Genomic DNA, 12,830 nt, shown 5'->3' with positions numbered 1-12,830 from the left:
GATGTTTTCTAGACAGTAAGTGAGCTGAATAGACAAACTGTCCTGAAAAAAAAAGGTACTATTCAGTGATTTGCTGTCTTTTCAACAAAGGCAAGAAGTAAATAAAATAAATAAATAGGCATACTTATGAAGCCACTGATCTGAGAGGGAAGAAGCTGAGCTGATGGAAGAATGATGACTCCACAAGCATTTATGATGCAAAAAGTTTAAATGGCATGGCACTGGTTCCTCAGCAAAATCTGGTTCAATTGCTGCACTGCACAAATCCCTGTGTTGGTGGGCACAGGCCTGTATTACTGCTGACCATTCCTGCAAGTGGGGAAAACTGCTGGGCAACAATCTCCTGGGTTTGTCTGCAGCCGGGCTAAGGGACAGCTTTTGTGCCCCTATGCAGCATTGCTTGGGCCACCGGAAAGAAAGGGCAGCTTTTCCTCCAGGTCTGGTCCCAAGAACAGCTTCTGAGCCCAATCCCAGAAACAACTCCATGTGAAGCATGCTGGCAGAGGCTGAGGAGGCAGACTCCCCTCTTGCACTCCTACAACTGCTGCTGCTGAAATACAACCCTAGTTTTAAATCAGCTGCAGTGAAACGGAAGGCTTTGAGAAAACAAACTCCTTCCAAACACATCCTTAACTTCATTTCCTCTGGTGGCCCTCTTTCTTTCTGGGCTAGGTTTCATGGGTCACTTTGTATTTTAGGTTTTTTTTCTTCTTCTTCTAATTTTAATTCTTGTCCCACCAGGGGTTGTTCTTTCATAGCATCCCAACCACGAATTCTCAGATGGCAATGAGAGCTGAGACAGGGACTTGCCTGTGTTCTCTCTGCTTTTTTTCTTTCCTCTTTTTTGCTAGGTTTTAAGCTGAGGTCTTAAGATATCCCATATTTTATTCATTTAAGAGGATTCTTTTACACCACATGAAAAGTAGATTGTCTACCCAGTCTGTAATCACGCTAAAAAGATTTAAACCAATAATAAATACAGCTTTTTTCCTAAAATATTTTTTCCACTAAACACCACTTCCATTGAAATGCAGCCATTTGAGCACTATTTGTTTATCTATCATGTTTTCAAACCCACAGTTGGATCATCCTTATCAATAGTCATTTCTTACAAAAACAGCAATGTTCAACACCCTAAAAAGGGGTAGGGTTAAGATTCACTTACCTGAGGAGTTCAGCTGGAGCAAAACTTGGCAGAACTGGCACAGTTTCTGGATCAGACCCAGAGGATGAAGGCAAGGGATGGGCTGTGGGCTTTGTGGCTGGTTCACACAAGCATGCAGACCATTCTAGACATGATTAAGGTGGTGTTTGTTACTCTAAGGCAGTGGATTAAATTATTTTTGCCAAAAAATCTGTTCTTAAGTGCAGTACTCCCAGCCCACAGCAGCTCCACTGAAATGTCACTGGCTGGGATTGCAGCTAAATCTGACAGATTTTCATCTCCTCTTCCCTTTCTCTTCTTGGCAGAAAAAGGTCAGGTTTGCATCATGCAAACCAGCCCTGAAGCACTTCTGGCTCCATCTTGGTAGGATTTCCTCGGGACAAAGCTAGCGGGTGGAGAAACCATGCTCCCTGATATTTGTAGCAGAGAGAGAAAGGTTCCAAAGCCCTTTCCCTTCCTGTCCCCTGCACAGCAGCAACAAGCCCTGACCTTCCCTCTGGCTTCCCCAGGCCTCTGCCACTCCTCCATGTGTGTGTGATTTTTATTAAAACAAAAACAAAAGCAGAAAACCACACCAGTTTTCAAGGCCTTCCCAGTGTTAGGAGTCACAGAACAATAGACTCACAGAAACACAGACTCACAGATTCATTGAATGGCTTGGGTTGGAAGGGACCTTTAAAGGTCATCTAGTTCCAAACTCCCTGTAATGATCAGGGACATCTTCAACTAGATCAGGACTCTCAGAGACCCCATCCAACCCTAACCATGAATGTTTCCAGGGATGGGGCATCCATGGCCTCTCTGGGCCACCTGTGCCAGTATCTCACCACCCCGACTGTAAGAAACCTTACTCCTTCCTTACAGCCAGTCTAAGCCGTCCCATCTTCGGTGTGCACCCATCACCCGCTGCGTTATCGCGACAGGCGCTGCTAAGAAGCGGGTGCCGCTGTCCCTCCGCCGCGCGGTGCCGCCCAGCCCGCGGCGCTGTCCCGTCCCGGTGCCGCCCCGTGCCGCTGGGTGCCGCTCGAGCCCCGCCGAACCCGCCGAGCCCGGGCGGGCGCTGCCGCTGCCGGGACCCCCGGCCCCCCGCCCCTCCGCCGGCAGCCCCGCCGCCTTGGGCCCCCCGGCCCCGCTCCCCTCGGCACGGAGCGCCCAGGGGCGGCAGCGGTGCGGGGACGCGTCCCGGCGGGAGCGGCGCTGGCCGGGAGCATCGCCGGGGCCGCGCCGTGTGCTCGCTGTTCGCATCTCGGGTTCCCGCCGCCGGAGCGAGCCCGAGCTCTCCGCAATCGCCTGTTCCGTGGCGGGAGTCGCGATCTCCCAGCCCCGCCGCCGGGGAAGTAGACGAGGGGCTCTGCCCAAAGACCTGCAGCGGGGGTCCCCGTTTTCCCATCGTTTTCCCATCGGAAACGCAGGCGACGGCACGTGCCGAAGCTCCACCAGGGTTGTGCGCAATGCGAGGCTGGAGACCCTCAGACCAAACCTTTGTGATAGCACCCAGGAGCTTTACTCCTGCTGTAGTCAACGAAAATCCGACACGCTAACAGCTTCGTGGATCTGGGTGTTAGAAGGTAAAAGATCAAGGGAAGTAGGCTAACGCAGGTTTTGGAGCTTTTCGTTTGGCAGCTACATTTTATGGCATATTTTCGTAAAGTGAGTTCAGTTTGTCCCTCTGCTAACACAAGCTACTGCATTTTTTGGTTGTTTTTTTTTTTTTTTTTTTTTTTTTTTTTTATTGAACAGAATGAACTTTTAGATGGAAAACACTGGATTGTGTAGCATGAGGATAATACTCTAAATGAACATATTTTCATTTTACTAGTGGATGTTTATTTTAAGCTGGCAAAGAGCAGATGGGCAACTATCAGCAAGTACAGGATAGTGGCAAGAGCAGCTGGACAATGCATTAGCTCATCTCTATTTAAAAGTACCTAATTAGGACTTCAATACCAGAAGTCACTTGAAAATGGAAAACAAGTTCTGACTACCAACATAAAACAAATTTCCCTGTGTTCATCACTGGGGAAGTTCAGCAACCAGCTTTACTCATGGACTTTTCAGTCTGTTTAGAATATTTATACTGACAGTTTCCAAAGAAAAGAAGAAACAGGACGTGGGAACAACTCAGTAAACACAGACTTCAGATGTAACATCTACTGAAAAATTCATTAAGTACCTACCTATCAGTTTGACCCCAGGCCCATTAATCCCAGAGTGAAAGGTCAGACAACCCAAGAGGGTGTGGGCTTTCAGAGAGGTCTTTCTTCTTGGTCCACATGGTTTCCTCACAAAGGAAGCCCCCATCCCGCACATGCACAGCAGCAATGTCCCTGTGTGGCTTTTATATCCGTTGGAGATTGATGGACCTAGATATCCACTGACTTGTGGCCATTAAGCTGAGATACCTTTCTGTGTGGCTGCCAACTATGCTCAGTCAGAGGAATTTCTCCTGGAAATGTGTACATTGAGGGAGTGTGGATTGTATGGGATTTTAGTTGCTATAGGATTAACCTTTACTCAGCCTGTAGGCTGGGGAGGAGGATTTAAGTGATGTGCTGGAAAATGTCCCCTGGAGATACTAATCTTTTCCCCTTCTTTCTTATTTCATTTCAAGCCTTCTTCAGGAAATTGCTTGTGGTTTAAAACTGAGATGTCTGATGTACCAGCAAATACATCTCCCAGGGGCCCAAATCTGCATTTCACACACAAAAACCACTTTAGCCAGCTCAGGTGTCTGTCAAAGCACCAGCGTGTAAACCCAGGCAATGAAAAGATGCAGAGAATGGAGAAACATGCTCCTGGAGCCATGGCACATGAAAGAGCCCATCTTTGGGACTCAGCACGAGCTCTTAAAACCAGGATAATGTACAACAGAAACAATTTGAACAGCCAAGGAAAAAACAGTGATTTACCTGAATGAAAAACTGTTGAAGGTTAGGTATGTCTTTTCTTGAGCAAGGTCTGCAAAGGTTGGGCATGACCTGGTGTTGTTCGGATGGCTTGAGTTTCTAAAGGCTGGGTTTCCAATATAGTCTGAATACAGCCTGAGTGGGAGTTTGGCCATTTATTGCCCTGGGAATATAAATCAGACCAGGGACTATGCCCAAACTGTGCGTTCTTGTAGGGTAATCATGAACATGAAAAAGGTTTACGTGCTTCAAAACTGAGCAGCCAGTAGTTAGCATGGCAGGCCAAAGAGCATTTATTATCCCAAATCCTGCAGCGAGCTGTAAAGGTTTCAGTTGTATCCAAAACATATCATTAGGCCCTTTCATGATTTTTGGTAATCAGAATCTTCCCAAATATCTCTGAGCATTTTCATTACTTTGTAAAATTTCCCCAAATAGTTTAGGCAAATTATTTTCAGCAGATGGCTTGTTATGAATAGCTTGTGAATTTTTCACTTTGACATCTGTACTGTGTTTACTGGGTGGTTTAATCAGTTCCTGGGCTGAATGACTGAAATGTTTGCAAGGGAGCAAAAATGAGCACAGGATGCTAAATAAGAAACAGTGCATTTCAAGGACAAACATATTCAGCTGACTGTTTTCACAAACACTTTCAGAGATTTCCAGCAATCGCTGGCTACCCTGTGGATTCTGGATGCTGTGATATATCTATGCGTGCAAACCAAACTCACACAGCTCAAAGGATAATTGTGAACCTCTTCTCAATTTCGAGCAGTCATGTTGTATGGTCAGAACCCACCAGCAGAATTTTTGCTCCAAGTAGTTGTATTTTAACCACTGCCCAATCCTGACTGTCTCCACTCTGATGTGGAGGCAGTCTAACATTGTTATGTCCAAACTACGCTTATCTCCTTGCTTTGTCTTCCTCAAAATAACACTGGAAGATAAGGTACACTCTTTCTTTGATCACTAACCTCCAGCTCGTGAACATTGACCACAAAGGATAAGTACACATTGAACAGAAGTCCTAATGATCAGCACATGGTTACAGTTTCAAGGAATGGGAAGATTAAAACAAAAAAAAAAAAAAAAAAAAAAAACAAAAAAAAAAAACCACAAACCAAAAAAAAACCCCAAACATGAGGGAGGCTGAAAAGGAGGGGGAAAAAAAGGCTAGTACAAAAAATTTCAAATATCTTCAATAGAGCAAGACCATAAACAAACATACATTTGCTGATGAGAATTAGCATTCTCTTGCTCTGTAGTGTCCCCTCCTACCTAAAGGTAGTTGAATCTGTAAGAAAATTGCAGTAGTGGGGAGAAAACCACCAGGACAAGGATTGTCTCTGTTGTCAGTTATATGGCATGTGGTATAAAGAGGTCCTAGCGAGGCCATCATGCAAATATTAAATAAAAATAGCACTGGGAGGAGTGGCAGGAGGTTGTGAGACTGCAGCACCAGTGGCAAAGCCATCTGCAGCAGCGCAGGCTGCATCACGCTCCAGGCTCCAGCCGTGCCTTTTCTCACACCAGATGCTGCTGCACCCACCACCTCGGCTCACCCCCAAGTCCCCGGCATGTCTGGCACGCTATGGCTGGCCTCAGGTTTCTTGAAAGGCTTGTGATTTTCTGCCCTGAGTTGCCATCCAAATGGTAAGTAATAAACACTTTAATAATTCATAACCAGTCAGTAATATCTTAAATAATTTAACAAACAATTTGTCATCTTTCCTTGTGATAGAAGATGCTGGCTGCAGAAAGACTGAGCAAGGTTTCATGTCCACCTCAGCCCTCCCCAGGAGTGAGCTTTGCCCCTGCCTGAGCTCAGCCAGGTGGGTGCAGCCTGCAGGGGAGCAATGGGAGCCTACCCTGACCTCAGGGAGTGGTGAGCACTGACCCACTGGTCAGAGGAACAGGAGGAGCCACACACACAGCCTTCTCCTGTAATGGGTGGCTATACTCAGAGCTGTATTTCTGGAGCTGCTTTCCTACCCACTGCCCGTGGTGCTGAGACACTCAGTTCCCATCTCATGTTTCCTGCTTTCTTCCAGTTAAGCATCCAGCTTCTCTGCACAACAGCACAGACCCTGGAAGTTCCAGCTCCTGCTATGTCTCCCAGGCTGTTAAAGGATCACAGCAGGCCTAAGGCAGGCTGGCGAGTCAAATGGCCCTTCATTCCCACACAGTTTAATCAGCAAGTCCCAACAAGGTGGATGTTATCTCCCAAAAGCATGGAGAAGACCTTGGAGCTATACTTAGTTCAGAGAACCACTTCAGAAGATAAAACCCCAAGAGAAATAAGAGACAAAACACACTTAAGTCAAAACCAGTAGTTTTACCTGTTTAGACTGTAGCACAGACTGCAGCATAACCCTGGCATCAGGCTAAACAGAAACAGCATCAGTGAAGCCAGCCAAGCTCTCCAGGTGCTTGAAATTATACAAGTGCTTAAGAATGTAACTGAGAAAAGCACATAAGGAACACAAGTGGTGTCAGCCTGAGCATAATGAATATATAATAAATCCTACAGAAGCACTCATTTTATTATGTTTCAAAAGAGGTCTGTGCTCTTATTTGCAAGCGGTTCCAATCCTGATAATGGATGTGATCCCCTGCACACAGGCGTTCTTGGAAAAGAAGTTGCATTGACTCCAGTGAAGTTACGCTGGCAGAAAATGTGGTTTCCTGAAAATTAGCTGTGTCTAAGTATATATTTTCATTTAAGACTAGCAGGCCACCCCACTATTAAAAGCATTTAAGACAACCCCAGCTTTACAGTGAGCACCCAGCTAGAGCAAACAGGCAGCCAGCCCAGTGGAGCACTGGGAGAAGGATGGCAAGGGGAGCAGGACAGAGCATCAAAGGGCAGCACTGCCCAAAAACTACACCAGAAGGAAGTGCAGCCCATTCCCACCATCCCTGAGGGTGAGAGCTCAGACATGTTACAGGGCTTGCTCCCAGGAAATGGTCTAGCTGAAAAAAGTAGGGGAATCTCCAGTAGCACCTGTCTTACCCAGCAAACACCTCTGCAGCTAATTGGCAGGGCACATTTTTAAAAGCACCAAAGCAGGGCTTAGGAGCTTTGCCCACCCCTCAGAAAGTGTAAACTTCTAAGCATTAAATCACTTTAAAAATTTCCTCCAGGAATTAAAACTCAGTTTCGTGACTCATGACATGAGGCTGCTGTTTCTAAACCTTTTTAATGGCAACCCCAGGATAAGGGAGAGCAGAGGGAAACAAGCCTTTCCTTGCATGGGAGGGTTCTTGTCCACTGTAGGGAGTTCCCTCACCAGAAGATGATTTTGCCATGATCCAGCTGATCCTGGGGATCCAATGGCTCCTGGAAACAGTCCCAGCCCAGCAGGAAACAGCTGTAGATGGCAAGCAGCTAGTCTGAAGCAGTCCTGGGGATTTCTTTGAACCAAAGGACTTGGACTTTGTTCTGTAATGCTTTTTCCATAATGAGAGACATGTAAACTATCTCTCATAGTGGGTAGGATGTGTGTCAGCAGTGGCTTGGTGCTGTCATTTGCCAACAAAGAGAGCATCTTCAGGAATTTCTAAATGACCTCACAAATGTATGTCCTTACTTACAGGTCTGCTTACCCACAAACACTAACACAGCACTAATTCACTCCTTGGAAGTTCTCTCCTAGCCCTCAGTTCCTGCTGTCTTTCTCCAGCCCTGCTATTTCTTCTTTGATAGATTTTATTGTGCTCAGGAGAATCCCAACATTGCAGTCACTGTGTGTCCCGACAGTCACTCCCATTTGGTGGCTGCAATAGTATTTGACTTCTTTTTTAAGTGATCTTTCCTTTGCTTTACAGGTTTTCCCCCTCAATAACCCCAGAACCCTTTTTGAAAATATACAAGCCAACACAGTTGGTGGATGTCAGGAAAACTGTCAGTGACTGTACGGGCAGAAATCAGCCTTCTGGGAGAGGCAATACATTATTCATCATCTTCCGAAGATCATCTAGAGGTCGGGTTATTTTGGCCTCAAGATGGCTGAGATATGCACTCGGCTTTGTGGGCTGGCCACGCTCCCTGTGCCTGGAAGCCTGTGGTATTACGCAAGGCACTTGCATCAGAAACCTGAAAAGCAGAGAGGGCTTCATAGCTTTGCAGATCACCAGGATCAGATAGCTCTCCACGGGCTTTTGGAGACACCCTCAGGTCTGAGAGAGTCAGCACTTCAGGCTTTGCACAAAGGTAAGAGCTTTTCTGTTTTGTTGGTAAGAACTACAGGTTTAGCAGTTTCTCACATCATTTTGGGATCTGCACAATCAGAGAATAAAAGTTCAAAACTTCATCCTAAAAGACAAATTTTTGCTTTCGGTTCAGAGCAGCTACCTGCCAGGGCCAGCATGGCAGGGTGCCCAAGGGCAATCAAGGCAGTGTAGATGCTGCCTCAACCCTCAGCTCCTGCTGTCAGGCATCCTGAGATGCCCAGTTTCCTAGGGGTGTTCTGGGAGTTTTGTTTTGACAATCATGGAGTCAATCATCCCCATGTCATGCCTTTGGTCAATATTCAAAGTATCTTTGGAAGCTGTTTAATATTATGGGAAGTTTAAAGCATTTCTCTCTTTAAAACAAAATATAATTAGCCAGTTAGGTGAAAGCTTTTAGGGTCCTATATATAGCTACATCAAGAAAAGATGTAAAATCAGTTTAAAAAAATAGAGGTTTTCCATGTCGGGGATTTAAAAAAAATTAGTGAGAAGCAATCAGTTCCCACACTACCAAAGAGAAATACTGTTTGCATCCAGGAAGTACAAAGAATTCCCTCATACCTCCAGAAATAACACAGTATTCCCCACCTGCTCTGATGCTGCTTTTGTTTTCACTGTTGAAATAGCCACATCAGAAGGGCTTGAACTGGACCAGATCCTCATGTCCGAAGTTGTGCCTCTCATTCAACTCTACAATATACATGCAATTAAAAGGATTAACAAGTACCAGCAGAAATGTAAACACATCAGGGGACTAACTATATTTCTTCAACCTGAGGAACACAATATAGTGATTTTTTCAATTGTTTGAAAATAGACTGTAACACCATGGGTTATTTATTGGTGAAACTGCAAAAGTTCTGCAACTGTAATTGCAGTTATAAACTGTGACTGTCCTGTGTTGTCCCCCACAAGGAGCATTTGGGCTGTGTTTTCCAGGCTGCACAATGCTCACTGAGGTGCTGAGCATGGTGGCTTCTCTAGCAGCTCCCACTCTGCACAGAGACCTTCACTTGCTGCTTTTATCATACTTGAAGGCTGCTTTGTACATCCGTCAGCTTCAGCCAGGTCTGTGTTTGATCTGCCGATCGATGCTCAATGTGAGAGCTGCCTTTGGGGAAAAAAAAAAGGCAGAAAGGAGAATCTGGGGAAGGACCAGATGGTCAGACTCAATTCAGTGCAAGTCCTGAGGGACACTTTGTCTACCTCATGAAGGACAGGAGAGTGACTATGAATAGCCAGCATGGGTTGTCCAAGGGTGAAGTGTGCCCCTGACCAGCCTGCCTGCCCTCCTGATGGAATATGTGCCCTGCTCTGCAGGGGTGAGGAGGGCAGTGGATGTCTCCTTCCTTGGCTTTAGCAAGGCTTTCACCATAGCATCCCTGTAGCCAAACTGAGGTGGTATGGGCTGCATGGATGGACTAGAAAGCAGGTGAAAAACTGTCTGGATGCTTAGCTTCTGGAGGGAGTGGTCACAGATTCAGAGACCATCAGGCAGTCCATAAGTGAGTTTTGGGGTCAATACTGAGGCCATAATTGGTTTACACCAGTGTCACCCAACCTGCACACTGGGGAATAGCACCTCCTCAACAAGCTGAGAGACAATGTCAAAGCAGGAGAAGGTCAATAGCCTGGAGACCAGGGCTGCAGTTCAGGACCTGGACAAGATAGAGAAATGGGGCAACAGGGACCCCACGAAGTTCAGCATGGACAGACGCAAAGTCCTGCACCTCATCTAGAATAAGTGCCTGCACCAGTGGGGACCTACTGGGGACCTGGGCACCACCTCTGCAAAAAAGGACCTGAGGGTCCCTGTGAGCAATGGCCTGAACGTGAGACAGCAGCGTGAAGGCTAATTCCAGACTGGATTGGATCAGCAAGTGCATAACCAGCAGGTGAAGGAAAGTGGTTCTTTCCTTGTTTCCAGCAGCAGCAAGATTGGACCTGTGCTACTGTGTCCTGTTTGGGCTTCCCAGTGCAAGAGAGAGATGAATATAGGAAGGAAGTGCAGCAGAGGAGCACTAAGATGGTTAGAAGACTGGGGTGTGATGTGTAAAGAACAGGTAACAGAACTGGGTTAATTTAGCCTGAGAAGATTGGGAGGACAAGAGGCAGCAGTCAGGAATTGCAGCAAGGAAAATCCCACCTGGATGAAAGGAAAAACCTTTGTTGTGATGGCTGTGTCAGACACGAGAGCAGGGAAATATGGAGGCTGGGGAACCTCCACCCCTGAAGATTTCAAAACCACCCTGGTAGCATTTTCTGTGCCTGCTACCAGTGCAACAGTCACTCTCACAGGGGCTACAAGAAATAAACATTTTTACCTGACTTATTTTTAAATGCCTACCAGAAGAGTGAAAAAAAGTACCATTTACTCAGTGAAGACTTGAACGTCTTTTAGGAACAGAGATGCTGTGACTGGCCCACGGGCAGTGTAAGGGCAGGAAGGTGAGTGCCTGGGGCTGTGGCAACACTCAGTCTCATCACTGTGGTATGGGACTCCAAATGGTTGAGAAAGCTGCTATGGCCACAGTTCAGTTGGAATTTGGCCTGGAGTGAAGTCAACAAGAAAGAAAAAAAGCCTCTTAACATCAAAGCTTTCCTTTCAGGGTCAATTTACACCCTCAAATTGTCTGTTGTCTGAGTCAATCTAACAGCTCACTGCTGAACAGGGAAGGTTTACTTACCTCCAAGGACCCCGACCCCCTCGTGCTCCAGCTCCCCATCCCACCACCTCCTCTGCTCAAGCACTCATCAGACCCTGCTGTCAGCTGCCTGGGGTGTCCACAGATGAGCAGCAAAGAGCAGGAGCTGGAGGGAAGGAGCAGGACTTGCCCCTTTCTGATGTGTTGAGCTGTTAGATTGGCTCAGCCACCTCCTGTCACCTCCTGCCAAAGGGCTGGGTGGGAGGGAGAAGGAGCTGACGGAGCTGTCTGGCTGCAAAAGAAAATGCTACCACTGGAAATGCACAGGACCAAATTTCCCTAACCTAGTGCTGGCAAGGTCACTTGAAGAGGCTCATTGTGGAAGAGATTCCCTGATGTAGTGGCAGCAGAGAGAGCAGTGGTCCTCTCTGGGTGCTCACCCTCTCACGCCACTGGCAATGGCAGGACAGGCACTGGCTGCTCTGCTTGGTCTCTGCACAGGGGACTGCAGGGTGCATTTACCACTCACAGAGGGGAGGTCACTAGCTCTGTCCCCTCAAGTGCCCACAAGGCCAAAACAATTCCCAGGAGGATGTTTTTCCTTCATCTGCCCAAGGCCAAGGAAGCAGGCTATCTAATATTGCCTGGCACGGAGTCTGGTGAGGGGAGATTACTGACTAACCACTTATTTTTACGTAAAATAAGCTAGCAACATGCTAGCAGTCAGATTGTCTTTCTGCTTCATGCATCCTACCACTGCTGCAAATCAATCAGTCAAAAGTTTCCTGGCTTGGTCTCCAAATCACTTATCTTTGATTTTTTCTAGTTCCACTGTATAGTCCATCGTGTCTTGAGGCCACGGGACAAAAGCCAGGAGTCCTACAGTGCAACTGCTCTCTTAATTCCTTGGGTGTCTTCCCTGCTGATACATAGCAGAGATTGGCAACTAATCTATATATAGTACAGCACTGCAGCTGAGACACAATGCCTGCATTCAGCGTGCATACATGATGATGTCAGCAATGGCTGTTTAATTGCATCATGGGAAGTGAAGGGAGAAAAGAATTGGAAGAAAAAAAAATTAGAAAGGGGGCCCCTGGCCCCTCCACTTTACATAATTTCCTTCACCGCCAGATGGGAACGCATGGGAATGCTGGCCCTGCATCTTGGGAGCTCCCTCCCCAAAGCCTGGCATCGCCACATCTGTTTCCCTGATTTCCTACACTTCTGATCTTCTTCACCTGCCCTGCACCCCACCACCTTGGGCGAGCTTCCTGAGATGCTGCTACCGCCATTTGATTTGGCTTCCTGAGCCTCGCTCCCTCCTTCCTTATTTTTACTTCTCCAGCTTGCAGTAGCATCCAGAGACCTGTAGTTGTGAAACTCCCTGGAAGGGTAGGGTCTGCAGAGACCACACAAGCCCCCTGGCTGCTTTTATTTAAATAAAGGAGCATCTGTACTGCCAGGCAGTGGTTCACGAAAGGGGTTGTCTGGCTCAGCACCACTCCACTGCTCTGCAGCTAGCGAACACAAGATATACAAACTTCTCTTCCCAGCAGACATCCATCACCGTAAATGTACGTGGGTTTTATTTGAAAGGAGAGACAACACCCTCCCTGCTTTAGTACAGAAAAAAAGGGAAAAGATCCTCAGAGAGAGCATTCCCCTCTCTAAGACCTACAGTGTCAGCCAAATCAACAGCTTTAAAACTTCCCTGAATGGCTGCCTACCCTATAAAGTTCCCGCTCCTGCAAACAGGACCTGTGGTATCCTCCATTTCAAGAAAACTTCCCTTTGTCTTATCCCCCAGCCTATTTATAGCTGCTGTGGTGGAGGTATATTGGGAAGGCTTTACACCAGCAGGCTCAGGGCCCTTCTGTG

This window comes from Aphelocoma coerulescens, chromosome 2 (genome assembly GCF_041296385.1).
Source record: "Aphelocoma coerulescens isolate FSJ_1873_10779 chromosome 2, UR_Acoe_1.0, whole genome shotgun sequence".
Classification (NCBI taxonomy): Eukaryota; Metazoa; Chordata; class Aves; order Passeriformes; family Corvidae; genus Aphelocoma; species Aphelocoma coerulescens.
Note: the sequence above shows the minus strand (reverse complement) of the source record.